The 20,270-nt window shown below is 54.3% G+C and overlaps 46 non-coding genes across 46 annotated transcripts; 37 read left to right on the plus strand and 9 right to left on the minus strand.

Annotated features, from left to right (window-relative positions):
* Positions 1–50: 50 nt before the first annotated feature.
* On the plus strand, positions 51–124 carry Trnai-aau (transfer RNA isoleucine (anticodon AAU)). The gene has a single exon. It is a non-coding gene; the product is annotated as a tRNA-Ile (tRNA).
* Positions 125–710: 586 nt separating this feature from the next.
* Positions 711–782, minus strand: Trnag-ucc (transfer RNA glycine (anticodon UCC)). Its single transcript has one exon. It is a non-coding gene; the product is annotated as a tRNA-Gly (tRNA).
* Positions 783–1,123: 341 nt separating this feature from the next.
* Trnag-gcc (transfer RNA glycine (anticodon GCC)) lies at positions 1,124–1,194 on the plus strand. The gene has a single exon. It is a non-coding gene; the product is annotated as a tRNA-Gly (tRNA).
* A 381-nt stretch (positions 1,195–1,575) lies between these two features.
* On the plus strand, positions 1,576–1,648 carry Trnam-cau (transfer RNA methionine (anticodon CAU)). The gene has a single exon. It is a non-coding gene; the product is annotated as a tRNA-Met (tRNA).
* Positions 1,649–1,944: 296 nt separating this feature from the next.
* On the plus strand, positions 1,945–2,016 carry Trnae-uuc (transfer RNA glutamic acid (anticodon UUC)). The gene has a single exon. It is a non-coding gene; the product is annotated as a tRNA-Glu (tRNA).
* A 198-nt stretch (positions 2,017–2,214) lies between these two features.
* Positions 2,215–2,288, plus strand: Trnai-aau (transfer RNA isoleucine (anticodon AAU)). Its single transcript has one exon. It is a non-coding gene; the product is annotated as a tRNA-Ile (tRNA).
* A 576-nt stretch (positions 2,289–2,864) lies between these two features.
* Positions 2,865–2,936, minus strand: Trnag-ucc (transfer RNA glycine (anticodon UCC)). The gene has a single exon. It is a non-coding gene; the product is annotated as a tRNA-Gly (tRNA).
* Positions 2,937–3,283: 347 nt separating this feature from the next.
* Positions 3,284–3,354, plus strand: Trnag-gcc (transfer RNA glycine (anticodon GCC)). The gene has a single exon. It is a non-coding gene; the product is annotated as a tRNA-Gly (tRNA).
* A 381-nt stretch (positions 3,355–3,735) lies between these two features.
* On the plus strand, positions 3,736–3,808 carry Trnam-cau (transfer RNA methionine (anticodon CAU)). The gene has a single exon. It is a non-coding gene; the product is annotated as a tRNA-Met (tRNA).
* Positions 3,809–4,104: 296 nt separating this feature from the next.
* Trnae-uuc (transfer RNA glutamic acid (anticodon UUC)) lies at positions 4,105–4,176 on the plus strand. The gene has a single exon. It is a non-coding gene; the product is annotated as a tRNA-Glu (tRNA).
* Positions 4,177–4,374: 198 nt separating this feature from the next.
* Trnai-aau (transfer RNA isoleucine (anticodon AAU)) lies at positions 4,375–4,448 on the plus strand. Its single transcript has one exon. It is a non-coding gene; the product is annotated as a tRNA-Ile (tRNA).
* Positions 4,449–5,034: 586 nt separating this feature from the next.
* On the minus strand, positions 5,035–5,106 carry Trnag-ucc (transfer RNA glycine (anticodon UCC)). Its single transcript has one exon. It is a non-coding gene; the product is annotated as a tRNA-Gly (tRNA).
* Positions 5,107–5,447: 341 nt separating this feature from the next.
* On the plus strand, positions 5,448–5,518 carry Trnag-gcc (transfer RNA glycine (anticodon GCC)). Its single transcript has one exon. It is a non-coding gene; the product is annotated as a tRNA-Gly (tRNA).
* Positions 5,519–5,899: 381 nt separating this feature from the next.
* Trnam-cau (transfer RNA methionine (anticodon CAU)) lies at positions 5,900–5,972 on the plus strand. Its single transcript has one exon. It is a non-coding gene; the product is annotated as a tRNA-Met (tRNA).
* A 296-nt stretch (positions 5,973–6,268) lies between these two features.
* Positions 6,269–6,340, plus strand: Trnae-uuc (transfer RNA glutamic acid (anticodon UUC)). Its single transcript has one exon. It is a non-coding gene; the product is annotated as a tRNA-Glu (tRNA).
* Positions 6,341–6,538: 198 nt separating this feature from the next.
* Positions 6,539–6,612, plus strand: Trnai-aau (transfer RNA isoleucine (anticodon AAU)). Its single transcript has one exon. It is a non-coding gene; the product is annotated as a tRNA-Ile (tRNA).
* Positions 6,613–7,198: 586 nt separating this feature from the next.
* Positions 7,199–7,270, minus strand: Trnag-ucc (transfer RNA glycine (anticodon UCC)). Its single transcript has one exon. It is a non-coding gene; the product is annotated as a tRNA-Gly (tRNA).
* Positions 7,271–7,611: 341 nt separating this feature from the next.
* Trnag-gcc (transfer RNA glycine (anticodon GCC)) lies at positions 7,612–7,682 on the plus strand. Its single transcript has one exon. It is a non-coding gene; the product is annotated as a tRNA-Gly (tRNA).
* A 381-nt stretch (positions 7,683–8,063) lies between these two features.
* Positions 8,064–8,136, plus strand: Trnam-cau (transfer RNA methionine (anticodon CAU)). Its single transcript has one exon. It is a non-coding gene; the product is annotated as a tRNA-Met (tRNA).
* Positions 8,137–8,432: 296 nt separating this feature from the next.
* On the plus strand, positions 8,433–8,504 carry Trnae-uuc (transfer RNA glutamic acid (anticodon UUC)). The gene has a single exon. It is a non-coding gene; the product is annotated as a tRNA-Glu (tRNA).
* Positions 8,505–8,702: 198 nt separating this feature from the next.
* Trnai-aau (transfer RNA isoleucine (anticodon AAU)) lies at positions 8,703–8,776 on the plus strand. Its single transcript has one exon. It is a non-coding gene; the product is annotated as a tRNA-Ile (tRNA).
* Positions 8,777–9,362: 586 nt separating this feature from the next.
* Positions 9,363–9,434, minus strand: Trnag-ucc (transfer RNA glycine (anticodon UCC)). The gene has a single exon. It is a non-coding gene; the product is annotated as a tRNA-Gly (tRNA).
* A 341-nt stretch (positions 9,435–9,775) lies between these two features.
* On the plus strand, positions 9,776–9,846 carry Trnag-gcc (transfer RNA glycine (anticodon GCC)). The gene has a single exon. It is a non-coding gene; the product is annotated as a tRNA-Gly (tRNA).
* A 381-nt stretch (positions 9,847–10,227) lies between these two features.
* On the plus strand, positions 10,228–10,300 carry Trnam-cau (transfer RNA methionine (anticodon CAU)). Its single transcript has one exon. It is a non-coding gene; the product is annotated as a tRNA-Met (tRNA).
* Positions 10,301–10,596: 296 nt separating this feature from the next.
* On the plus strand, positions 10,597–10,668 carry Trnae-uuc (transfer RNA glutamic acid (anticodon UUC)). Its single transcript has one exon. It is a non-coding gene; the product is annotated as a tRNA-Glu (tRNA).
* Positions 10,669–10,866: 198 nt separating this feature from the next.
* Positions 10,867–10,940, plus strand: Trnai-aau (transfer RNA isoleucine (anticodon AAU)). The gene has a single exon. It is a non-coding gene; the product is annotated as a tRNA-Ile (tRNA).
* Positions 10,941–11,516: 576 nt separating this feature from the next.
* Trnag-ucc (transfer RNA glycine (anticodon UCC)) lies at positions 11,517–11,588 on the minus strand. Its single transcript has one exon. It is a non-coding gene; the product is annotated as a tRNA-Gly (tRNA).
* Positions 11,589–11,929: 341 nt separating this feature from the next.
* On the plus strand, positions 11,930–12,000 carry Trnag-gcc (transfer RNA glycine (anticodon GCC)). The gene has a single exon. It is a non-coding gene; the product is annotated as a tRNA-Gly (tRNA).
* Positions 12,001–12,381: 381 nt separating this feature from the next.
* Trnam-cau (transfer RNA methionine (anticodon CAU)) lies at positions 12,382–12,454 on the plus strand. The gene has a single exon. It is a non-coding gene; the product is annotated as a tRNA-Met (tRNA).
* Positions 12,455–12,750: 296 nt separating this feature from the next.
* On the plus strand, positions 12,751–12,822 carry Trnae-uuc (transfer RNA glutamic acid (anticodon UUC)). Its single transcript has one exon. It is a non-coding gene; the product is annotated as a tRNA-Glu (tRNA).
* A 198-nt stretch (positions 12,823–13,020) lies between these two features.
* Trnai-aau (transfer RNA isoleucine (anticodon AAU)) lies at positions 13,021–13,094 on the plus strand. Its single transcript has one exon. It is a non-coding gene; the product is annotated as a tRNA-Ile (tRNA).
* Positions 13,095–14,035: 941 nt separating this feature from the next.
* Positions 14,036–14,106, plus strand: Trnag-gcc (transfer RNA glycine (anticodon GCC)). The gene has a single exon. It is a non-coding gene; the product is annotated as a tRNA-Gly (tRNA).
* A 381-nt stretch (positions 14,107–14,487) lies between these two features.
* Positions 14,488–14,560, plus strand: Trnam-cau (transfer RNA methionine (anticodon CAU)). The gene has a single exon. It is a non-coding gene; the product is annotated as a tRNA-Met (tRNA).
* Positions 14,561–14,856: 296 nt separating this feature from the next.
* Trnae-uuc (transfer RNA glutamic acid (anticodon UUC)) lies at positions 14,857–14,928 on the plus strand. Its single transcript has one exon. It is a non-coding gene; the product is annotated as a tRNA-Glu (tRNA).
* Positions 14,929–15,126: 198 nt separating this feature from the next.
* Positions 15,127–15,200, plus strand: Trnai-aau (transfer RNA isoleucine (anticodon AAU)). The gene has a single exon. It is a non-coding gene; the product is annotated as a tRNA-Ile (tRNA).
* A 576-nt stretch (positions 15,201–15,776) lies between these two features.
* On the minus strand, positions 15,777–15,848 carry Trnag-ucc (transfer RNA glycine (anticodon UCC)). Its single transcript has one exon. It is a non-coding gene; the product is annotated as a tRNA-Gly (tRNA).
* Positions 15,849–16,189: 341 nt separating this feature from the next.
* On the plus strand, positions 16,190–16,260 carry Trnag-gcc (transfer RNA glycine (anticodon GCC)). Its single transcript has one exon. It is a non-coding gene; the product is annotated as a tRNA-Gly (tRNA).
* Positions 16,261–16,641: 381 nt separating this feature from the next.
* Trnam-cau (transfer RNA methionine (anticodon CAU)) lies at positions 16,642–16,714 on the plus strand. The gene has a single exon. It is a non-coding gene; the product is annotated as a tRNA-Met (tRNA).
* Positions 16,715–17,010: 296 nt separating this feature from the next.
* Positions 17,011–17,082, plus strand: Trnae-uuc (transfer RNA glutamic acid (anticodon UUC)). The gene has a single exon. It is a non-coding gene; the product is annotated as a tRNA-Glu (tRNA).
* A 198-nt stretch (positions 17,083–17,280) lies between these two features.
* Trnai-aau (transfer RNA isoleucine (anticodon AAU)) lies at positions 17,281–17,354 on the plus strand. Its single transcript has one exon. It is a non-coding gene; the product is annotated as a tRNA-Ile (tRNA).
* A 574-nt stretch (positions 17,355–17,928) lies between these two features.
* Positions 17,929–18,000, minus strand: Trnag-ucc (transfer RNA glycine (anticodon UCC)). The gene has a single exon. It is a non-coding gene; the product is annotated as a tRNA-Gly (tRNA).
* Positions 18,001–18,341: 341 nt separating this feature from the next.
* Trnag-gcc (transfer RNA glycine (anticodon GCC)) lies at positions 18,342–18,412 on the plus strand. Its single transcript has one exon. It is a non-coding gene; the product is annotated as a tRNA-Gly (tRNA).
* A 381-nt stretch (positions 18,413–18,793) lies between these two features.
* Positions 18,794–18,866, plus strand: Trnam-cau (transfer RNA methionine (anticodon CAU)). Its single transcript has one exon. It is a non-coding gene; the product is annotated as a tRNA-Met (tRNA).
* A 296-nt stretch (positions 18,867–19,162) lies between these two features.
* Trnae-uuc (transfer RNA glutamic acid (anticodon UUC)) lies at positions 19,163–19,234 on the plus strand. Its single transcript has one exon. It is a non-coding gene; the product is annotated as a tRNA-Glu (tRNA).
* A 198-nt stretch (positions 19,235–19,432) lies between these two features.
* Trnai-aau (transfer RNA isoleucine (anticodon AAU)) lies at positions 19,433–19,506 on the plus strand. The gene has a single exon. It is a non-coding gene; the product is annotated as a tRNA-Ile (tRNA).
* Positions 19,507–20,093: 587 nt separating this feature from the next.
* On the minus strand, positions 20,094–20,165 carry Trnag-ucc (transfer RNA glycine (anticodon UCC)). The gene has a single exon. It is a non-coding gene; the product is annotated as a tRNA-Gly (tRNA).
* Positions 20,166–20,270: the final 105 nt, after the last annotated feature.

Consider the following 20,270-nt stretch of genomic DNA (forward strand, 5'->3'; position numbering starts at 1 on the left):
GCTTCATGCCACACGGTTCCAGCGTAGGCCTGAGCAACTGCATCTGTCGAGGCCCGTTAGCTCAGTTGGTTAGAGCGTCGTGCTAATAACGCGAAGGTCGTGGGTTCGATCCCCCCACGGGCCACTACGCTTTTACTACTACGAAAAGGCAGCGCCGATTTCAGCTGGCGAGTGTGATGACCACCCTGCGTGGAAGTTGACTGAGGTTCCAAACCCGACCTGTCGGGAAGCGCTACAGCATTCACTCGCCAATGGCCATAGTGTGCACAAAACACTGGTTCTCAACCGATAAAGAGAAAACGAAAGGAAATGTCCGATTGCCGATGCGTAACAACTTTGGCCCTTGTCAGTACTTGGGCGGGTAAGTGCATCGGAACACAGGGTACTGTCGGCAGTTTTACTTCCTATTTTTCTTTCTCCTTTGTTTTCGGAGCCACAGCCCGATTCGGTCAGGGAGACGCCACCGTGAAATGAAGGGGCGTGCTGTGTGTCCATCGCCTCGCCTCTCCTTACCTCTCTCAGTCGTTTCTCGTGCTTGTTGTTTTGATATAGGCCGATTTGAGAGCGTCAGCTCTCGCGTCAGCTCTCGCAAAGTCGAGACAAGTCGAGACACACTACAGGCTGGTCTGCAGCGAGTAACAGGGAGGAAAAAAAAACATTAATTTCAAGGCGCGTGGCAAAAGTACTCAAACGCGAAATTAAAAGCCTGCTGCGGTGGCCGGGAATCGAACCCGGATCAACTGCTTGGAAGGCAACTATACTGACCATTACACCACCACCGCACAAGCGAGTGCCCCGGCGCCGCACTGTGTCGGCTTCCCGCCTGTCGGCAGCGGCCGAAGGTGGTGGTACCTGGCAGGCGCATTTCGAGGTAGGCTAGGGGAGCACATCCAGACGCATTCGGACAGCATATCCGCGCACATTTCGCATCCTTTGGCAAGAGTCGGCTCCGGTGACGCAAGAGTACGCAGAGGACCGCGTTCTGGCGGCGATTTTAAGCAGTACAGTGCAGGGTTCAGCGTCTGCAGCATCTTCTCGACAGAATGCTATGGCGCTTGACGACATTCCCACTTTCCCTCAAGACAACTGCTCGGGAAGCAGCGTGAAGTTGCTACCGGCCGGAGCATCGGTGGTTCAGTGGTAGAATGCTCGCCTGCCACGCGGGCGGCCCGGGTTCGATTCCCGGCCGATGCATCATTTTGCTTTTCCCGCGGTAATGCTGCCGTGTGGCTTGCGCGCTTTACATGCACGATCCACAAGAATGTGTAGCTGGATTCCTTTGAGAAGAACCGAGAACGCAGCACTAGCGGGTCCCCACTGGGACGCTCGCATCATGTTCTACAGACTAGCGTCGGCCTGGCCTCACAAGTTGCTGTGTCCAGGTGCCTCCGAGGCACTGAACTTTAACGACAAGGAGTGCTGCCTATCGTTGCAAAAGCTGCAGCAACACCGCAGTTAACTGGGCCGGCAATGGACGTGTAGCAAACAGAACACGTTATCCAGGAAGTACAGTGTCTTCACGTCTAACATTGGGTATGATACTTACCCAGTTTCCAGGACAAAGGGTTCACCGGTGCCTCGGTAGCGCAGTAGGCAGCGCGTAAGTCTCATAATCTTAAGGTCGTGAGTTCGATCCTCACCCGGGGCATTTAACTTTCTGTGACTGATGGTGGTGCTGTTGCTGGGGCCCCAACTTATTTCTTGTTTGTTATCCACAACGCTTCAGCGGGAAAATGTTTACTTCCTGTTATTGCTACTTACAGCTTCCCTTTTTCTCTTCTCCCAGCAGAGCATGAAGCCAAAAGCATTGCTCTGAGACGTTTGAGGTGCGCGCCTTGCCAGTCAGCATGCGCAAAGATGCTCGCAAAGAGAGATGGGCGCCGACGCGGGACTCGGCACGAAATGCGACAAGGGACCGTCCGAACCGTCGAAGAGACGCACAGATCCGGTGTGGTCTAGTGGCTAGGATACCTGGCTTTCACCCAGGAGGCCCGGGTTCGATTCCCGGTACCGGAACGGAATTTTTTCCACACTACTCGTGACAAGTTTGAGCTGTCCGAGTTGCCGTTTCCCGTCCTGCTCGCAATATAGCTACTGTTTCGTGACAGTCAGCAGAATATAGACGAGGGAAGCAGACACACGACGGCCATAGAAATGGTGTATGGCTTCATGCCACACGGTTCCAGCGTAGGCCTGAGCAACTGCATCTGTCGAGGCCCGTTAGCTCAGTTGGTTAGAGCGTCGTGCTAATAACGCGAAGGTCGTGGGTTCGATCCCCCCACGGGCCACTACGCTTTTACTACTACGAAAAGGCAGCGCCGATTTCAGCTGGCGAGTGTGATGACCACCCTGCGTGGAAGTTGACAGAGGTTCCAAACCCGACCTGTCGGGAAGCGCTACAGCATTCACTCGCCAATGGCCATAGTGTGCACAAAACACTGGTTCTCAACCGATAAAGAGAAAACGAAAGGAAATGTCCGATTGCCGATGCGTAACAACTTTGGCCCTTGTCAGTACTTGGGCGGGTAAGTGCATCGGAACACAGGGTACTGTCGGCAGTTTTACTTCCTATTTTTCTTTCTCCTTTGTTTTCGGAGCCACAGCCCGATTCGGTCAGGGAGACGCCACCGTGAAATGAAGGGGCGTGCTGTGTGTCCATCGCCTCGCCTCTCCTTACCTCTCTCAGTCGTTTCTCGTGCTTGTTGTTTTGATATAGGCCGATTTGAGAGCGTCAGCTCTCGCGTCAGCTCTCGCTAAGCCGAGACACACTACAGGCTGGTCTGCAGCGAGTAACAGGGAGGAAAAAAAAACATTAATTTCAAGGCGCGTGGCAAAAGTACTCAAACGCGAAATTAAAAGCCTGCTGCGGTGGCCGGGAATCGAACCCGGATCAACTGCTTGGAAGGCAACTATGCTGACCATTACACCACCACCGCACAAGCGAGTGCCCCGGCGCCGCACTGTGTCGGCTTCCCGCCTGTCGGCAGCGGCCGGTGGTGGTGGTGGTGGTACCTGGCAGGCGCATTTCGAGGTAGGCTAGGGGAGCACATCCAGACGCATTCGGACAGCATATCCGCGCACATTTCGCATCCTTTGGCAAGAGTCGGCTCCGGTGACGCAAGAGTACGCAGAGGACCGCGTTCTGGCGGCGATTTTAAGCAGTACAGTGCAGGGTTCAGCGTCTGCAGCATCTTCTCGACAGAATGCTATGGCGCTTGACGACAGTCCCACTTTCCCTCAAGACAACTGCTCGGGAAGCAGCGCGAAGTTGCTACCGGCCGGAGCATCGGTGGTTCAGTGGTAGAATGCTCGCCTGCCACGCGGGCGGCCCGGGTTCGATTCCCGGCCGATGCATCATTTTGCTTTTCCCGCGGTAATGCTGCCGTGGGGCTTGCGCGCTTTACATGCACGATCCACAAGAATGTGTAGCTGGATTCCTTTGAGAAGAACCGAGAACGCAGCACTAGCGGGTCCCCACTGGGACGCTCGCATCATGTTCTACAGACTAGCGTCGGCCTGGCCTCACAAGTTGCTGTGTCCAGGTGCCTCCGAGGCACTGAACTTTAACGACAAGGAGTGCTGCCTATCGTTGCAAAAGCTGCAGCAACACCGCAATTAACTGGGCCGGCAATGGACGTGTAGCAAACAGAACACGTTATCCAGGAAGTACAGTGTCTTCACGTCTAACATTGGGTATGATACTTACCCAGTTTCCAGGACAAAGGGTTCACCGGTGCCTCGGTAGCGCAGTAGGCAGCGCGTAAGTCTCATAATCTTAAGGTCGTGAGTTCGATCCTCACCTGGGGCATTTAATTTTCTGTGACTGATGGTGGTGCTGTTGCTGGGGCTCCAACTTATTTCTTGTTTGTTATCCACAACGCTTCAGCGGGAAAATGTTTACTTCCTGTTATTGCTACTTACAGCTTCCCTTTTTCTCTTCTCCCAGCAGAGCATGAAGCCAAAAGCATTGCTTTGAGACGTTTGAGATGCGCGCCTTGCCAGTCAGCATGCGCAAAGATGCTCGCAAAGAGAGATGGGCGCCGACGCGGGACTCGGCACGAAATGCGACAAGGGACCGTCCGAACCGTCGAAGAGACGCACAGATCCGGTGTGGTCTAGTGGCCAGGATACCTGGCTTTCACCCAGGAGGCCCGGGTTCGATTCCCGGTACCGGAACGGAATTTTTTCCACACTACTCGTGACAAGTTTGAGCTGTCCGAGCTGCCGTTTCCCGTCCTGCTCGCAATATAGCTACTGTTTCGTGACAGTCAGCAGAATATAGACGAGGGAAGCAGACACACGACGGCCATAGAAATGGTGTATGGCTTCATGCCACACGGTTCCAGCGTAGGCCTGAGCAACTGCATCTGTCGAGGCCCGTTAGCTCAGTTGGTTAGAGCGTCGTGCTAATAACGCGAAGGTCGTGGGTTCGATCCCCCCACGGGCCACTACGCTTTTACTACTACGAAAAGGCAGCGCCGATTTCAGCTGGCGAGTGTGATGACCACCCTGCGTGGAAGTTGACAGAGGTTCCAAACCCGACCTGTCGGGAAGCGCTACAGCATTCACTCGCCAATGGCCATAGTGTGCACAAAACACTGGTTCTCAACCGATAAAGAGAAAACGAAAGGAAATGTCCGATTGCCGATGCGTAACAACTTTGGCCCTTGTCAGTACTTGGGCGGGTAAGTGCATCGGAACACAGGGTACTGTCGGCAGTTTTACTTCCTATTTTTCTTTCTCCTTTGTTTTCGGAGCCACAGCCCGATTCGGTCAGGGAGACGCCACCGTGAAATGAAGGGGCGTGCTGTGTGTCCATCGCCTCGCCTCTCCTTACCTCTCTCAGTCGTTTCTCGTGCTTGTTGTTTTGATATAGGCCGATTTGAGAGCGTCAGCTCTCGCGTCAGCTCTCGCAAAGTCGAGACAAGTCGAGACACACTACAGGCTGGTCTGCAGCGAGTAACAGGGAGGAAAAAAAAACATTAATTTCAAGGCGCGTGGCAAAAGTACTCAAACGCGAAATTAAAAGCCTGCTGCGGTGGCCGGGAATCGAACCCGGATCAACTGCTTGGAAGGCAACTATGCTGACCATTACACCACCACCGCACAAGCGAGTGCCCCGGCGCCGCACTGTGTCGGCTTCCCGCCTGTCGGCAGCGGCCGAAGGTGGTGGTACCTGGCAGGCGCATTTCGAGGTAGGCTAGGGGAGCACATCCAGACGCATTCGGACAGCATATCCGCGCACATTTCGCATCCTTTGGCAAGAGTCGGCTCCGGTGACGCAAGAGTACGCAGAGGACCGCGTTCTGGCGGCGATTTTAAGCAGTACAGTGCAGGGTTCAGCGTCTGCAGCATCTTCTCGACAGAATGCTATGGCGCTTGACGACAGTCCCACTTTCCCTCAAGACAACTGCTCGGGAAGCAGCTTGAAGTTGCTACCGGCTGGAGCATCGGTGGTTCAGTGGTAGAATGCTCGCCTGCCACGCGGGCGGCCCGGGTTCGATTCCCGGCCGATGCATCATTTTGCTTTTCCCGCGGTAATGCTGCCGTGTGGCTTGCGCGCTTTACATGCACGATCCACAAGAATGTGTAGCTGGATTCCTTTGAGAAGAACCGAGAACGCAGCACTAGCGGGTCCCCACTGGGACGCTCGCATCATGTTCTACAGACTAGCGTCGGCCTGGCCTCACAAGTTGCTGTGTCCAGGTGCCTCCGAGGCACTGAACTTTAACGACAAGGAGTGCTGCCTATCGTTGCAAAAGCTGCAGCAACACCGCAATTAACTGGGCCGGCAATGGACGTGTAGCAAACAGAACACGTTATCCAGGAAGTACAGTGTCTTCACGTCTAACATTGGGTATGATACTTACCCAGTTTCCAGGACAAAGGGTTCACCGGTGCCTCGGTAGCGCAGTAGGCAGCGTGTAAGTCTCATAATCTTAAGGTCGTGAGTTCGATCCTCACCCGGGGCATTTAATTTTCTGTGACTGATGGTGGTGCTGTTGCTGGGGCCCCAACTTATTTCTTGTTTGTTATCCACAACGCTTCAGCGGGAAAATGTTTACTTCCTGTTATTGCTACTTACAGCTTCCCTTTTTCTCTTCTCCCAGCAGAGCATTAAGCCAAAAGCATTGCTCTGAGACGTTTGAGGTGCGCGCCTTGCCAGTCAGCATGCGCAAAGATGCTCGCAAAGAGAGATGGGCGCCGACGCGGGACTCGACACGAAATGCGACAAGGGACCGTCCGAACCGTCGAAGAGACGCACAGATCCGGTGTGGTCTAGTGGCTAGGATACCTGGTTTTCACCCAGGAGGCCCGGGTTCGATTCCCGGTACCGGAACGGAATTTTTTCCACACTACTCGTGACAAGTTTGAGCTTTCCGAGCTGCCGTTTCCCGTCCTGCTCGCAATATAGCTACTGTTTCGTGACAGTCAGCAGAATATAGACGAGGGAAGCAGACACACGACGGCCATAGAAATGGTGTATGGCTTCATGCCACACGGTTCCAGCGTAGGCCTGAGCAACTGCATCTGTCGAGGCCCGTTAGCTCAGTTGGTTAAAGCGTCGTGCTAATAACGCGAAGGTCGTGGGTTCGATCCCCCCATGGGCCACTACGCTTTTACTACTACGAAAAGGCAGCGCCGATTTCAGCTGGCGAGTGTGATGACCACCCTGCGTGGAAGTTGACAGAGGTTCCAAACCCGACCTGTCGGGAAGCGCTACAGCATTCACTCGCCAATGGCCATAGTGTGCACAAAACACTGGTTCTCAACCGATAAAGAGAAAACGAAAGGAAATGTCCGATTGCCGATGCGTAACAACTTTGGCCCTTGTCAGTACTTGGGCGGGTAAGTGCATCGGAACACAGGGTACTGTCGGCAGTTTTACTTCCTATTTTTCTTTCTCCTTTGTTTTCGGAGCCACAGCCCGATTCGGTCAGGGAGACGCCACCGTGAAATGAAGGGGCGTGCTGTGTGTCCATCGCCTCGCCTCTCCTTACCTCTCTCAGTCGTTTCTCGTGCTTGTTGTTTTGATATAGGCCGATTTGAGAGCGTCAGCTCTCGCGTCAACTCTCGCAAAGTCGAGACAAGTCGAGACACACTACAGGCTGGTCTGCAGCGAGTAACAGGGAGGAAAAAAAAACATTAATTTCAAGGCGCGTGGCAAAAGTACTCAAACGCGAAATTAAAAGCCTGCTGCGGTGGCCGGGAATCGAACCCGGATCAACTGCTTGGAAGGCAACTATGCTGACCATTACACCACCACCGCACAAGCGAGTGCCCCGGCGCCGCACTGTGTCGGCTTCCCGCCTGTCGGCAGCGGCCGAAGGTGGTGGTACCTGGCAGGCGCATTTCGAGGTAGGCTAGGGGAGCACATCCAGACGCATTCGGACAGCATATCCGCGCACATTTCGCATCCTTTGGCAAGAGTCGGCTCCGGTGACGCAAGAGTACGCAGAGGACCGCGTTCTGGCGGCGATTTTAAGCAGTACAGTGCAGGGTTCAGCGTCTGCAGCATCTTCTCGACAGAATGCTATGGCGCTTGACGACAGTCCCACTTTCCCTCAAGACAACTGCTCGGGAAGCAGCGTGAAGTTGCTACCGGCCGGAGCATCGGTGGTTCAGTGGTAGAATGCTCGCCTGCCACGCGGGCGGCCCGGGTTCGATTCCCGGCCGATGCATCATTTTGCTTTTCCCGCGGTAATGCTGCCGTGTGGCTTGCGCGCTTTACATGCACGATCCACAAGAATGTGTAGCTGGATTCCTTTGAGAAGAACCGAGAACGCAGCACTAGCGGGTCCCCACTGGGACGCTCGCATCATGTTCTACAGACTAGCGTCGGCCTGGCCTCACAAGTTGCTGTGTCCAGGTGCCTCCGAGGCACTGAACTTTAACGACAAGGAGTGCTGCCTATCGTTGCAAAAGCTGCAGCAACACCGCAATTAACTGGGCCGGCAATGGACGTGTAGCAAACAGAACACGTTATCCAGGAAGTACAGTGTCTTCACGTCTAACATTGGGTATGATACTTACCCAGTTTCCAGGACAAAGGGTTCACCGGTGCCTCGGTAGCGCAGTAGGCAGCGTGTAAGTCTCATAATCTTAAGGTCGTGAGTTCGATCCTCACCCGGGGCATTTAATTTTCTGTGACTGATGGTGGTGCTGTTGCTGGGGCCCCAACTTATTTCTTGTTTGTTATCCACAACGCTTCAGCGGGAAAATGTTTACTTCCTGTTATTGCTACTTACAGCTTCCCTTTTTCTCTTCTCCCAGCAGAGCATGAAGCCAAAAGCATTGCTCTGAGACGTTTGAGGTGCGCGCCTTGCCAGTCAGCATGCGCAAAGATGCTCGCAAAGAGAGATGGGCGCCGACGCGGGACTCGACACGAAATGCGACAAGGGACCGTCCGAACCGTCGAAGAGACGCACAGATCCGGTGTGGTCTAGTGGCTAGGATACCTGGTTTTCACCCAGGAGGCCCGGGTTCGATTCCCGGTACCGGAACGGAATTTTTTCCACACTACTCGTGACAAGTTTGAGCTTTCCGAGCTGCCGTTTCCCGTCCTGCTCGCAATATAGCTACTGTTTCGTGACAGTCAGCAGAATATAGACGAGGGAAGCAGACACACGACGGCCATAGAAATGGTGTATGGCTTCATGCCACACGGTTCCAGCGTAGGCCTGAGCAACTGCATCTGTCGAGGCCCGTTAGCTCAGTTGGTTAAAGCGTCGTGCTAATAACGCGAAGGTCGTGGGTTCGATCCCCCCATGGGCCACTACGCTTTTACTACTACGAAAAGGCAGCGCCGATTTCAGCTGGCGAGTGTGATGACCACCCTGCGTGGAAGTTGACAGAGGTTCCAAACCCGACCTGTCGGGAAGCGCTACAGCATTCACTCGCCAATGGCCATAGTGTGCACAAAACACTGGTTCTCAACCGATAAAGAGAAAACGAAAGGAAATGTCCGATTGCCGATGCGTAACAACTTTGGCCCTTGTCAGTACTTGGGCGGGTAAGTGCATCGGAACACAGGGTACTGTCGGCAGTTTTACTTCCTATTTTTCTTTCTCCTTTGTTTTCGGAGCCACAGCCCGATTCGGTCAGGGAGATGCCACCGTGAAATGAAGGGGCGTGCTGTGTGTCCATCGCCTCGCCTCTCCTTACCTCTCTCAGTCGTTTCTCGTGCTTGTTGTTTTGATATAGGCCGATTTGAGAGCGTCAGCTCTCGCGTCAGCTCTCGCAAAGTCGAGACAAGTCGAGACACACTACAGGCTGGTCTGCAGCGAGTAACAGGGAGGAAAAAAAAACATTAATTTCAAGGCGCGTGGCAAAAGTACTCAAACGCGAAATTAAAAGCCTGCTGCGGTGGCCGGGAATCGAACCCGGATCAACTGCTTGGAAGGCAACTATGCTGACCATTACACCACCACCGCACAAGCGAGTGCCCCGGCGCCGCACTGTGTCGGCTTCCCGCCTGTCGGCAGCGGCCGAAGGTGGTGGTACCTGGCAGGCGCATTTCGAGGTAGGCTAGGGGAGCACATCCAGACGCATTCGGACAGCATATCCGCGCACATTTCGCATCCTTTGGCAAGAGTCGGCTCCGGTGACGCAAGAGTACGCAGAGGACCGCGTTCTGGCGGCGATTTTAAGCAGTACAGTGCAGGGTTCAGCGTCTGCAGCATCTTCTCGACAGAATGCTATGGTGCTTGACGACAGTCCCACTTTCCCTCAAGACAACTGCTCGGGAAGCAGCGTGAAGTTGCTACCGGCCGGAGCATCGGTGGTTCAGTGGTAGAATGCTCGCCTGCCACGCGGGCGGCCCGGGTTCGATTCCCGGCCGATGCATCATTTTGCTTTTCCCGCGGTAATGCTGCCGTGTGGCTTGCGCGCTTTACATGCACGATCCACAAGAATGTGTAGCTGGATTCCTTTGAGAAGAACCGAGAACGCAGCACTAGCGGGTCCCCACTGGGACGCTCGCATCATGTTCTACAGACTAGCGTCGGCCTGGCCTCACAAGTTGCTGTGTCCAGGTGCCTCCGAGGCACTGAACTTTAACGACAAGGAGTGCTGCCTATCGTTGCAAAAGCTGCAGCAACACCGCAATTAACTGGGCCGGCAATGGACGTGTAGCAAACAGAACACGTTATCCAGGAAGTACAGTGTCTTCACGTCTAACATTGGGTATGATACTTACCCAGTTTCCAGGACAAAGGGTTCACCGGTGCCTCGGTAGCGCAGTAGGCAGCGCGTAAGTCTCATAATCTTAAGGTCGTGAGTTCGATCCTCACCTGGGGCATTTAATTTTCTGTGACTGATGGTGGTGCTGTTGCTGGGGCCCCAACTTATTTCTTGTTTGTTATCCACAACGCTTCAGCGGGAAAATGTTTACTTCCTGTTATTGCTACTTACAGCTTCCCTTTTTCTCTTCTCCCAGCAGAGCATGAAGCCAAAAGCATTGCTCTGAGACGTTTGAGGTGCGCGCCTTGTCAGTCAGCATGCGCAAAGATGCTCGCAAAGAGAGATGGGCGCCGACGCGGGACTCGGCACGAAATGCGACAAGGGACCGTCCGAACCGTCGAAGAGACGCACAGATCCGGTGTGGTCTAGTGGCTAGGATACCTGGCTTTCACCCAGGAGGCCCGGGTTCGATTCCCGGTACCGGAACGGAATTTTTTCCACACTACTCGTGACAAGTTTGAGCTGTCCGAGCTGCCGTTTCCCGTCCTGCTCGCAATATAGCTACTGTTTCGTGACAGTCAGCAGAATATAGACGAGGGAAGCAGACACACGACGGCCATAGAAATGGTGTATGGCTTCATGCCACACGGTTCCAGCGTAGGCCTGAGCAACTGCATCTGTCGAGGCCCGTTAGCTCAGTTGGTTAGAGCGTCGTGCTAATAACGCGAAGGTCGTGGGTTCGATCCCCCCACGGGCCACTACGCTTTTACTACTACGAAAAGGCAGCGCCGATTTCAGCTGGCGAGTGTGATGACCACCCTGCGTGGAAGTTGACAGAGGTTCCAAACCCGACCTGTCGGGAAGCGCTACAGCATTCACTCGCCAATGGCCATAGTGTGCACAAAACACTGGTTCTCAACCGATAAAGAGAAAACGAAAGGAAATGTCCGATTGCCGATGCGTAACAACTTTGGCCCTTGTCAGTACTTGGGCGGGTAAGTGCATCGGAACACAGGGTACTGTCGGCAGTTTTACTTCCTATTTTTCTTTCTCCTTTGTTTTCGGAGCCACAGCCCGATTCGGTCAGGGAGACGCCACCGTGAAATGAAGGGGCGTGCTGTGTGTCCATCGCCTCGCCTCTCCTTACCTCTCTCAGTCGTTTCTCGTGCTTGTTGTTTTGATATAGGCCGATTTGAGAGCGTCAGCTCTCGCGTCAGCTCTCGCAAAGTCGAGACACACTACAGGCTGGTCTGCAGCGAGTAACAGGGAGGAAAAAAAAACATTAATTTCAAGGCGCGTGGCAAAAGTACTCAAACGCGAAATTAAAAGCCTGCTGCGGTGGCCGGGAATCGAACCCGGATCAACTGCTTGGAAGGCAACTATGCTGACCATTACACCACCACCGCACAAGCGAGTGCCCCGGCGCCGCACTGTGTCGGCTTCCCGCCTGTCGGCAGCGGCCGAAGGTGGTGGTACCTGGCAGGCGCATTTCGAGGTAGGCTAGGGGAGCACATCCAGACGCATTCGGACAGCATATCCGCGCACATTTCGCATCCTTTGGCAAGAGTCGGCTCCGGTGACGCAAGAGTACGCAGAGGACCGCGTTCTGGCGGCGATTTTAAGCAGTACAGTGCAGGGTTCAGCGTCTGCAGCATCTTCTCGACAGAATGCTATGGTGCTTGACGACAGTCCCACTTTCCCTCAAGACAACTGCTCGGGAAGCAGCGTGAAGTTGCTACCGGCCGGAGCATCGGTGGTTCAGTGGTAGAATGCTCGCCTGCCACGCGGGCGGCCCGGGTTCGATTCCCGGCCGATGCATCATTTTGCTTTTCCCGCGGTAATGCTGCCGTGTGGCTTGCGCGCTTTACATGCACGATCCACAAGAATGTGTAGCTGGATTCCTTTGAGAAGAACCGAGAACGCAGCACTAGCGGGTCCCCACTGGGACGCTCGCATCATGTTCTACAGACTAGCGTCGGCCTGGCCTCACAAGTTGCTGTGTCCAGGTGCCTCCGAGGCACTGAACTTTAACGACAAGGAGTGCTGCCTATCGTTGCAAAAGCTGCAGCAACACCGCAATTAACTGGGCCGGCAATGGACGTGTAGCAAACAGAACACGTTATCCAGGAAGTACAGTGTCTTCACGTCTAACATTGGGTATGATACTTACCCAGTTTCCAGGACAAGGGGTTCACCGGTGCCTCGGTAGCGCAGTAGGCAGCGTGTAAGTCTCATAATCTTAAGGTCGTGAGTTCGATCCTCACCCGGGGCATTTAATTTTCTGTGACTGATGGTGGTGCTGTTGCTGGGGCCCCAACTTATTTCTTGTTTGTTATCCACAACGCTTCAGCGGGAAAATGTTTACTTCCTGTTATTGCTACTTACAGCTTCCCTTTTTCTCTTCTCCCAGCAGAGCATGAAGCCAAAAGCATTGCTCTGAGACGTTTGAGGTGCGCGCCTTGCCAGTCAGCATGCGCAAAGATGCTCGCAAAGAGAGATGGGCGCCGACGCGGGACTCGGCACGAAATGCGACAAGGGACCGTCCGAACCGTCGAAGAGACGCACAGATCCGGTGTGGTCTAGTGGCTAGGATACCTGGCTTTCACCCAGGAGGCCCGGGTTCGATTCCCAGTACCGGAACGGAATTTTTTCCACACTACTCGTGACAAGTTTGAGCTGTCCGAGCTGCCGTTTCCCGTCCTGCTCGCAATATAGCTACTGTTTCGTGACAGTCAGCAGAATATAGACGAGGGAAGCAGACACACGACGGCCATAGAAATGGTGTATGGCTTCATGCCACACGGTTCCAGCGTAGGCCTGAGCAACTGCATCTGTCGAGGCCCGTTAGCTCAGTTGGTTAAAGCGTCGTGCTAATAACGCGAAGGTCGTGGGTTCGATCCCCCCACGGGCCACTACGCTTTTACTACTACGAAAAGGCAGCGCCGATTTCAGCTGGCGAGTGTGATGACCACCCTGCGTGGAAGTTGACAGAGGTTCCAAACCCGACCTGTCGGGAAGCGCTACAGCATTCACTCGCCAATGGCCATAGTGTGCACAAAACACTGGTTCTCAACCGATAAAGAGAAAACGAAAGGAAATGTCCGATTGCCGATGCGTAACAACTTTGGCCCTTGTCAGTACTTGGGCGGGTAAGTGCATCGGAACACAGGGTACTGTCGGCAGTTTTACTTCCTATTTTTCTTTCTCCTTTGTTTTCGGAGCCACAGCCCGATTCGGTCAGGGAGACGCCACCGTGAAATGAAGGGGCGTGCTGTGTGTCCATCGCCTCGCCTCTCCTTACCTCTCTCAGTCGTTTCTCGTGCTTGTTGTTTTGATATAGGCCGATTTGAGAGCGTCAGCTCTCGCAAAGTCGAGACAAGTCGAGACACACTACAGGCTGGTCTGCAGCGAGTAACAGGGAGGAAAAAAAAACATTAATTTCAAGGCGCGTGGCAAAAGTACTCAAACGCGAAATTAAAAGCCTGCTGCGGTGGCCGGGAATCGAACCCGGATCAACTGCTTGGAAGGCAACTATGCTGTGTCGGCGTCCCGCCTGTCGGCAGCGGCCGAAGGTGGTGGTACCTGGCAGGCGCATTTCGAGGTAGGCTAGGGGAGCACATCCAGACGCATTCGGACAGCATATCCGCGCACATTTCGCATCCTTTGGCAAGAGTCGGCTCCGGTGACGCAAGAGTACGCAGAGGACCGCGTTCTGGCGGCGATTTTAAGCAGTACAGTGCAGGGTTCAGCGTCTGCAGCATCTTCTCGACAGAATGCTATGGTGCTTGACGACAGTCCCACTTTCCCTCAAGACAACTGCTCGGGAAGCAGCGTGAAGTTGCTACCGGCCGGAGCATCGGTGGTTCAGTGGTAGAATGCTCGCCTGCCACGCGGGCGGCCCGGGTTCGATTCCCGGCCGATGCATCATTTTGCTTTTCCCGCGGTAATGCTGCCGTGTGGCTTGCGCGCTTTACATGCACGATCCACAAGAATGTGTAGCTGGATTCCTTTGAGAAGAACCGAGAACGCAGCACTAGCGGGTCCCCACTGGGACGCTCGCATCATGTTCTACAGACTAGCGTCGGCCTGGCCTCACAAGTTGCTGTGTCCAGGTGCCTCCGAGGCACTGAACTTTAACGACAAGGAGTGCTGCCTATCGTTGCAAAAGCTGCAGCAACACCGCAATTAACTGGGCCGGCAATGGACGTGTAGCAAACAGAACACGTTATCCAGGAAGTACAGTGTCTTCACGTCTAACATTGGGTATGATACTTACCCAGTTTCCAGGACAAGGGGTTCACCGGTGCCTCGGTAGCGCAGTAGGCAGCGTGTAAGTCTCATAATCTTAAGGTCGTGAGTTCGATCCTCACCCGGGGCATTTAATTTTCTGTGACTGATGGTGGTGCTGTTGCTGGGGCCCCAACTTATTTCTTGTTTGTTATCCACAACGCTTCAGCGGGAAAATGTTTACTTCCTGTTATTGCTACTTACAGCTTCCCTTTTTCTCTTCTCCCAGCAGAGCATGAAGCCAAAAGCATTGCTCTGAGACGTTTGAGGTGCGCGCCTTGCCAGTCAGCATGCGCAAAGATGCTCGCAAAGAGAGATGGGCGCCGACGCGGGACTCGGCACGAAATGCGACAAGGGACCGTCCGAACCGTCGAAGAGACGCACAGATCCGGTGTGGTCTAGTGGCTAGGATACCTGGCTTTCACCCAGGAGGCCCGGGTTCGATTCCCGGTACCGGAACGGAATTTTTTCCACACTACTCGTGACAAGTTTGAGCTGTCCGAGCTGCCGTTTCCCGTCCTGCTCGCAATATAGCTACTGTTTCGTGACAGTCAGCAGAATATAGACGAGGGAAGCAGACACACGACGGCCATAGAAATGGTGTATGGCTTCATGCCACACGGTTCCAGCGTAGGCCTGAGCAACTGCATCTGTCGAGGCCCGTTAGCTCAGTTGGTTAGAGCGTCGTGCTAATAACGCGAAGGTCGCGGGTTCGATCCCCCCACGGGCCACTACGCTTTTACTACTACGAAAAGGCAGCGCCGATTTCAGCTGGCGAGTGTGATGACCACCCTGCGTGGAAGTTGACAGAGGTTCCAAACCCGACCTGTCGGGAAGCGCTACAGCATTCACTCGCCAATGGCCATAGTGTGCACAAAACACTGGTTCTCAACCGATAAAGAGAAAACGAAAGGAAATGTCCGATTGCCGATGCGTAACAACTTTGGCCCTTGTCAGTACTTGGGCGGGTAAGTGCATCGGAACACAGGGTACTGTCGGCAGTTTTACTTCCTATTTTTCTTTCTCCTTTGTTTTCGGAGCCACAGCCCGATTCGGTCAGGGAGACGCCACCGTGAAATGAAGGGGCGTGCTGTGTGTCCATCGCCTCGCCTCTCCTTACCTCTCTCAGTCGTTTCTCGTGCTTGTTGTTTTGATATAGGCCGATTTGAGAGCGTCAGCTCTCGCGTCAGCTCTCGCAAAGTCGAGACACACTACAGGCTGGTCTGCAGCGAGTAACAGGGAGGAAAAAAAAACATTAATTTCAAGGCGCGTGGCAAAAGTACTCAAACGCGAAATTAAAAGCCTGCTGCGGTGGCCGGGAATCGAACCCGGATCAACTGCTTGGAAGGCAACTATGCTGACCATTACACCACCACCGCACAAGCGAGTGCCCCGGCGCCGCACTGTGTCGGCTTCCCGCCTGTCGGCAGCGGCCGAAGGTGGTGGTACCTGGCAGGCGCATTTCGAGGTAGGCTAGGGGAGCACATCCAGACGCATTCGGACAGCATATCCGCGCACATTTCGCATCCTTTGGCAAGAGTCGGCTCCGGTGACGCAAGAGTACGCAGAGGACCGCGTTCTGGCGGCGATTTTAAGCAGTACAGTGCAGGGTTCAGCGTCTGCAGCATCTTCTCGACAGAATGCTATGGTGCTTGACGACAGTCCCACTTTCCCTCAAGACAACTGCTCGGGAAGCAGCGTGAAGTTGCTACCGGCCGGAGCATCGGTGGTTCAGTGGTAGAATGCTCGCCTGCCACGCGGGCGGCCCGGGTTCGATTCCCGGCCGATGCATCATTTTGCTTTTCCCGCGGTAATGCTGCCGTGTGGCTTGCGCGCTTTACATGCACGATCCACAAGAATGTGTAGCTGGATTCCTTTGAGAAGAACCGAGAACGCAGCACTAGCGGGTCCCCACTGGGACGCTCGCATCATGTTCTACAGACTAGCGTCGGCCTGGCCTCACAAGTTGCTGTGTCCAGGTGCCTCCGAGGCACTGAACTTTAACGACAAGGAGTGCTGCCTATCGTTGCAAAAGCTGCAGCAACACCGCAATTAACTGGGCCGGCAATGGACGTGTAGCAAACAGAACACGTTATCCAGGAAGTACAGTGTCTTCACGTCTAACATTGGGTATGATACTTACCCAGTTTCCAGGACAAGGGGTTCACCGGTGCCTCGGTAGCGCAGTAGGCAGCGTGTAAGTCTCATAATCTTAAGGTCGTGAGTTCGATCCTCACCCGGGGCATTTAATTTTCTGTGACTGATGGTGGTGCTGTTGCTGGGGCCCCAACTTATTTCTTGTTTGTTATCCACAACGCTTCAGCGGGAAAATGTTTACTTCCTGTTATTGCTACTTACAGCTTCCCTTTTTCTCTTCTCCCAGCAGAGCATGAAGCCAAAAGCATTGCTCTGAGACGTTTGAGGTGCGCGCCTTGCCAGTCAGCATGCGCAAAGATGCTCGCAAAGAGAGATGGGCGCCGACGCGGGACTCGGCACGAAATGCGACAAGGGACCGTCCGAACCGTCGAAGAGACGCACAGATCCGGTGTGGTCTAGTGGCTAGGATACCTGGCTTTCACCCAGGAGGCCCGGGTTCGATTCCCGGTACCGGAACGGAATTTTTTCCACACTACTCGTGACAAGTTTGAGCTGTCCGAGCTGCCGTTTCCCGTCCTGCTCGCAATATAGCTACTGTTTCGTGACAGTCAGCAGAATATAGACGAGGGAAGCAGACACACGACGGCCATAGAAATGGTGTATGGCTTCATGCCACACGGTTCCAGCGTAGGCCTGAGCAACTGCATCTGTCGAGGCCCGTTAGCTCAGTTGGTTAGAGCGTCGTGCTAATAACGCGAAGGTCGTGGGTTCGATCCCCCCACGGGCCACTACGCTTTTACTACTACGAAAAGGCAGCGCCGATTTCAGCTGGCGAGTGTGATGACCACCCTGCGTGGAAGTTGACAGAGGTTCCAAACCCGACCTGTCGGGAAGCGCTACAGCATTCACTCGCCAATGGCCATAGTGTGCACAAAACACTGGTTCTCAACCGATAAAGAGAAAACGAAAGGAAATGTCCGATTGCCGATGCGTAACAACTTTGGCCCTTGTCAGTACTTGGGCGGGTAAGTGCATCGGAACACAGGGTACTGTCGGCAGTTTTACTTCCTATTTTTCTTTCTCCTTTGTTTTCGGAGCCACAGCCCGATTCGGTCAGGGAGACGCCACCGTGAAATGAAGGGGCGTGCTGTGTGTCCATCGCCTCGCCTCTCCTTACCTCTCTCAGTCGTTTCTCGTGCTTGTTGTTTTGATATAGGCCGATTTGAGAGCGTCAGCTCTCGCAAAGTCGAGACAAGTCGAGACACACTACAGGCTGGTCTGCAGCGAGTAACAGGGAGGGAAAAAAAACATTAATTTCAAGGCGCGTGGCAAAAGTACTCAAACGCGAAATTAAAAGCCTGCTGCGGTGGCCGGGAATCGAACCCGGATCAACTGCTTGGAAGGCAACTATGCTGACCATTACACCACCACCGCACAAGCGAGTGCCCCGGCGCCGCACTGTGTCGGCTTCCCGCCTGTCGGCAGCGGCCGAAGGTGGTGGTACCTGGCAGGCGCATTTCGAGGTAGGCTAGGGGAGCACATCCAGACGCATTCGGACAGCATATCCGCGCACATTTCGCATCCTTTGGCAAGAGTCGGCTCCGGTGACGCAAGAGTACGCAGAGGACCGCGTTCTGGCGGCGATTTTAAGCAGTACAGTGCAGGGTTCAGCGTCTGCAGCATCTTCTCGACAGAATGCTATGGTGCTTGACGACAGTCCCACTTTCCCTCAAGACAACTGCTCGGGAAGCAGCGTGAAGTTGCTACCGGCCGGAGCATCGGTGGTTCAGTGGTAGAATGCTCGCCTGCCACGCGGGCGGCCCGGGTTCGATTCCCGGCCGATGCATCATTTTGCTTTTCCCGCGGTAATGCTGCCGTGTGGCTTGCGCGCTTTACATGCACGATCCACAAGAATGTGTAGCTGGATTCCTTTGAGAAGAACCGAGAACGCAGCACTAGCGGGTCCCCACTGGGACGCTCGCATCATGTTCTACAGACTAGCGTCGGCCTGGCCTCACAAGTTGCTGTGTCCAGGTGCCTCCGAGGCACTGAACTTTAACGACAAGGAGTGCTGCCTATCGTTGCAAAAGCTGCAGCAACACCGCAATTAACTGGGCCGGCAATGGACGTGTAGCAAACAGAACACGTTATCCAGGAAGTACAGTGTCTTCACGTCTAACATTGGGTATGATACTTACCCAGTTTCCAGGACAAGGGGTTCACCGGTGCCTCGGTAGCGCAGTAGGCAGCGTGTAAGTCTCATAATCTTAAGGTCGTGAGTTCGATCCTCACCCGGGGCATTTAATTTTCTGTGACTGATGGTGGTGCTGTTGCTGGGGCCCCAACTTATTTCTTGTTTGTTATCCACAACGCTTCAGCGGGAAAATGTTTACTTCCTGTTATTGCTACTTACAGCTTCCCTTTTTCTCTTCTCCCAGCAGAGCATGAAGCCAAAAGCATTGCTCTGAGACGTTTGAGGTGCGCGCCTTGCCAGTCAGCATGCGCAAAGATGCTCGCAAAGAGAGATGGGCGCCGACGCGGGACTCGGCACGAAATGCGACAAGGGACCGTCCGAACCGTCGAAGAGACGCACAGATCCGGTGTGGTCTAGTGGCTAGGATACCTGGCTTTCACCCAGGAGGCCCGGGTTCGATTCCCGGTACCGGAACGGAATTTTTTCCACACTACTCGTGACAAGTTTGAGCTGTCCGAGCTGCCGTTTCCCGTCCTGCTCGCAATATAGCTACTGTTTCGTGACAGTCAGCAGAATATAGACGAGGGAAGCAGACACACGACGGCCATAGAAATGGTGTATGGCTTCATGCCACACGGTTCCAGCGTAGGCCTGAGCAACTGCATCTGTCGAGGCCCGTTAGCTCAGTTGGTTAGAGCGTCGTGCTAATAACGCGAAGGTCGTGGGTTCGATCCCCCCACGGGCCACTACGCTTTTACTACTACGAAAAGGCAGCGCCGATTTCAGCTGGCGAGTGTGATGACCACCCTGCGTGGAAGTTGACAGAGGTTCCAAACCCGACCTGTCGGGAAGCGCTACAGCATTCACTCGCCAATGGCCATAGTGTGCACAAAACACTGGTTCTCAACCGATAAAGAGAAAACGAAAGGAAATGTCCGATTGCCGATGCGTAACAACTTTGGCCCTTGTCAGTACTTGGGCGGGTAAGTGCATCGGAACACAGGGTACTGTCGGCAGTTTTACTTCCTATTTTTCTTTCTCCTTTGTTTTCGGAGCCACAGCCCGATTCGGTCAGGGAGACGCCACCGTGAAATGAAGGGGCGTGCTGTGTGTCCATCGCCTCGCCTCTCCTTACCTCTCTCAGTCGTTTCTCGTGCTTGTTGTTTTGATATAGGCCGATTTGAGAGCGTCAGCTCTCGCGTCAGCTCTCGCAAAGTCGAGACAAGTCGAGACACACTACAGGCTGGTCTGCAGCGAGTAACAGGGAGGAAAAAAAAAACATTAATTTCAAGGCGCGTGGCAAAAGTACTCAAACGCGAAATTAAAAGCCTGCTGCGGTGGCCGGGAATCGAACCCGGATCAACTGCTTGGAAGGCAACTATGCTGACCATTACACCACCACCGCACAAGCGAGTGCCCCGGCGCCGCACTGTGTCGGCTTCCCGCCTGTCGGCAGCGGCCGAAGGTGGTGGTACCTGGCAGGCGCATTTCGAGGTAGGCTAGGGGAGCA

The sequence above is a fragment of the Schistocerca gregaria genome, chromosome 2, assembly GCF_023897955.1.
Source record: "Schistocerca gregaria isolate iqSchGreg1 chromosome 2, iqSchGreg1.2, whole genome shotgun sequence".
Classification (NCBI taxonomy): Eukaryota; Metazoa; Arthropoda; class Insecta; order Orthoptera; family Acrididae; genus Schistocerca; species Schistocerca gregaria.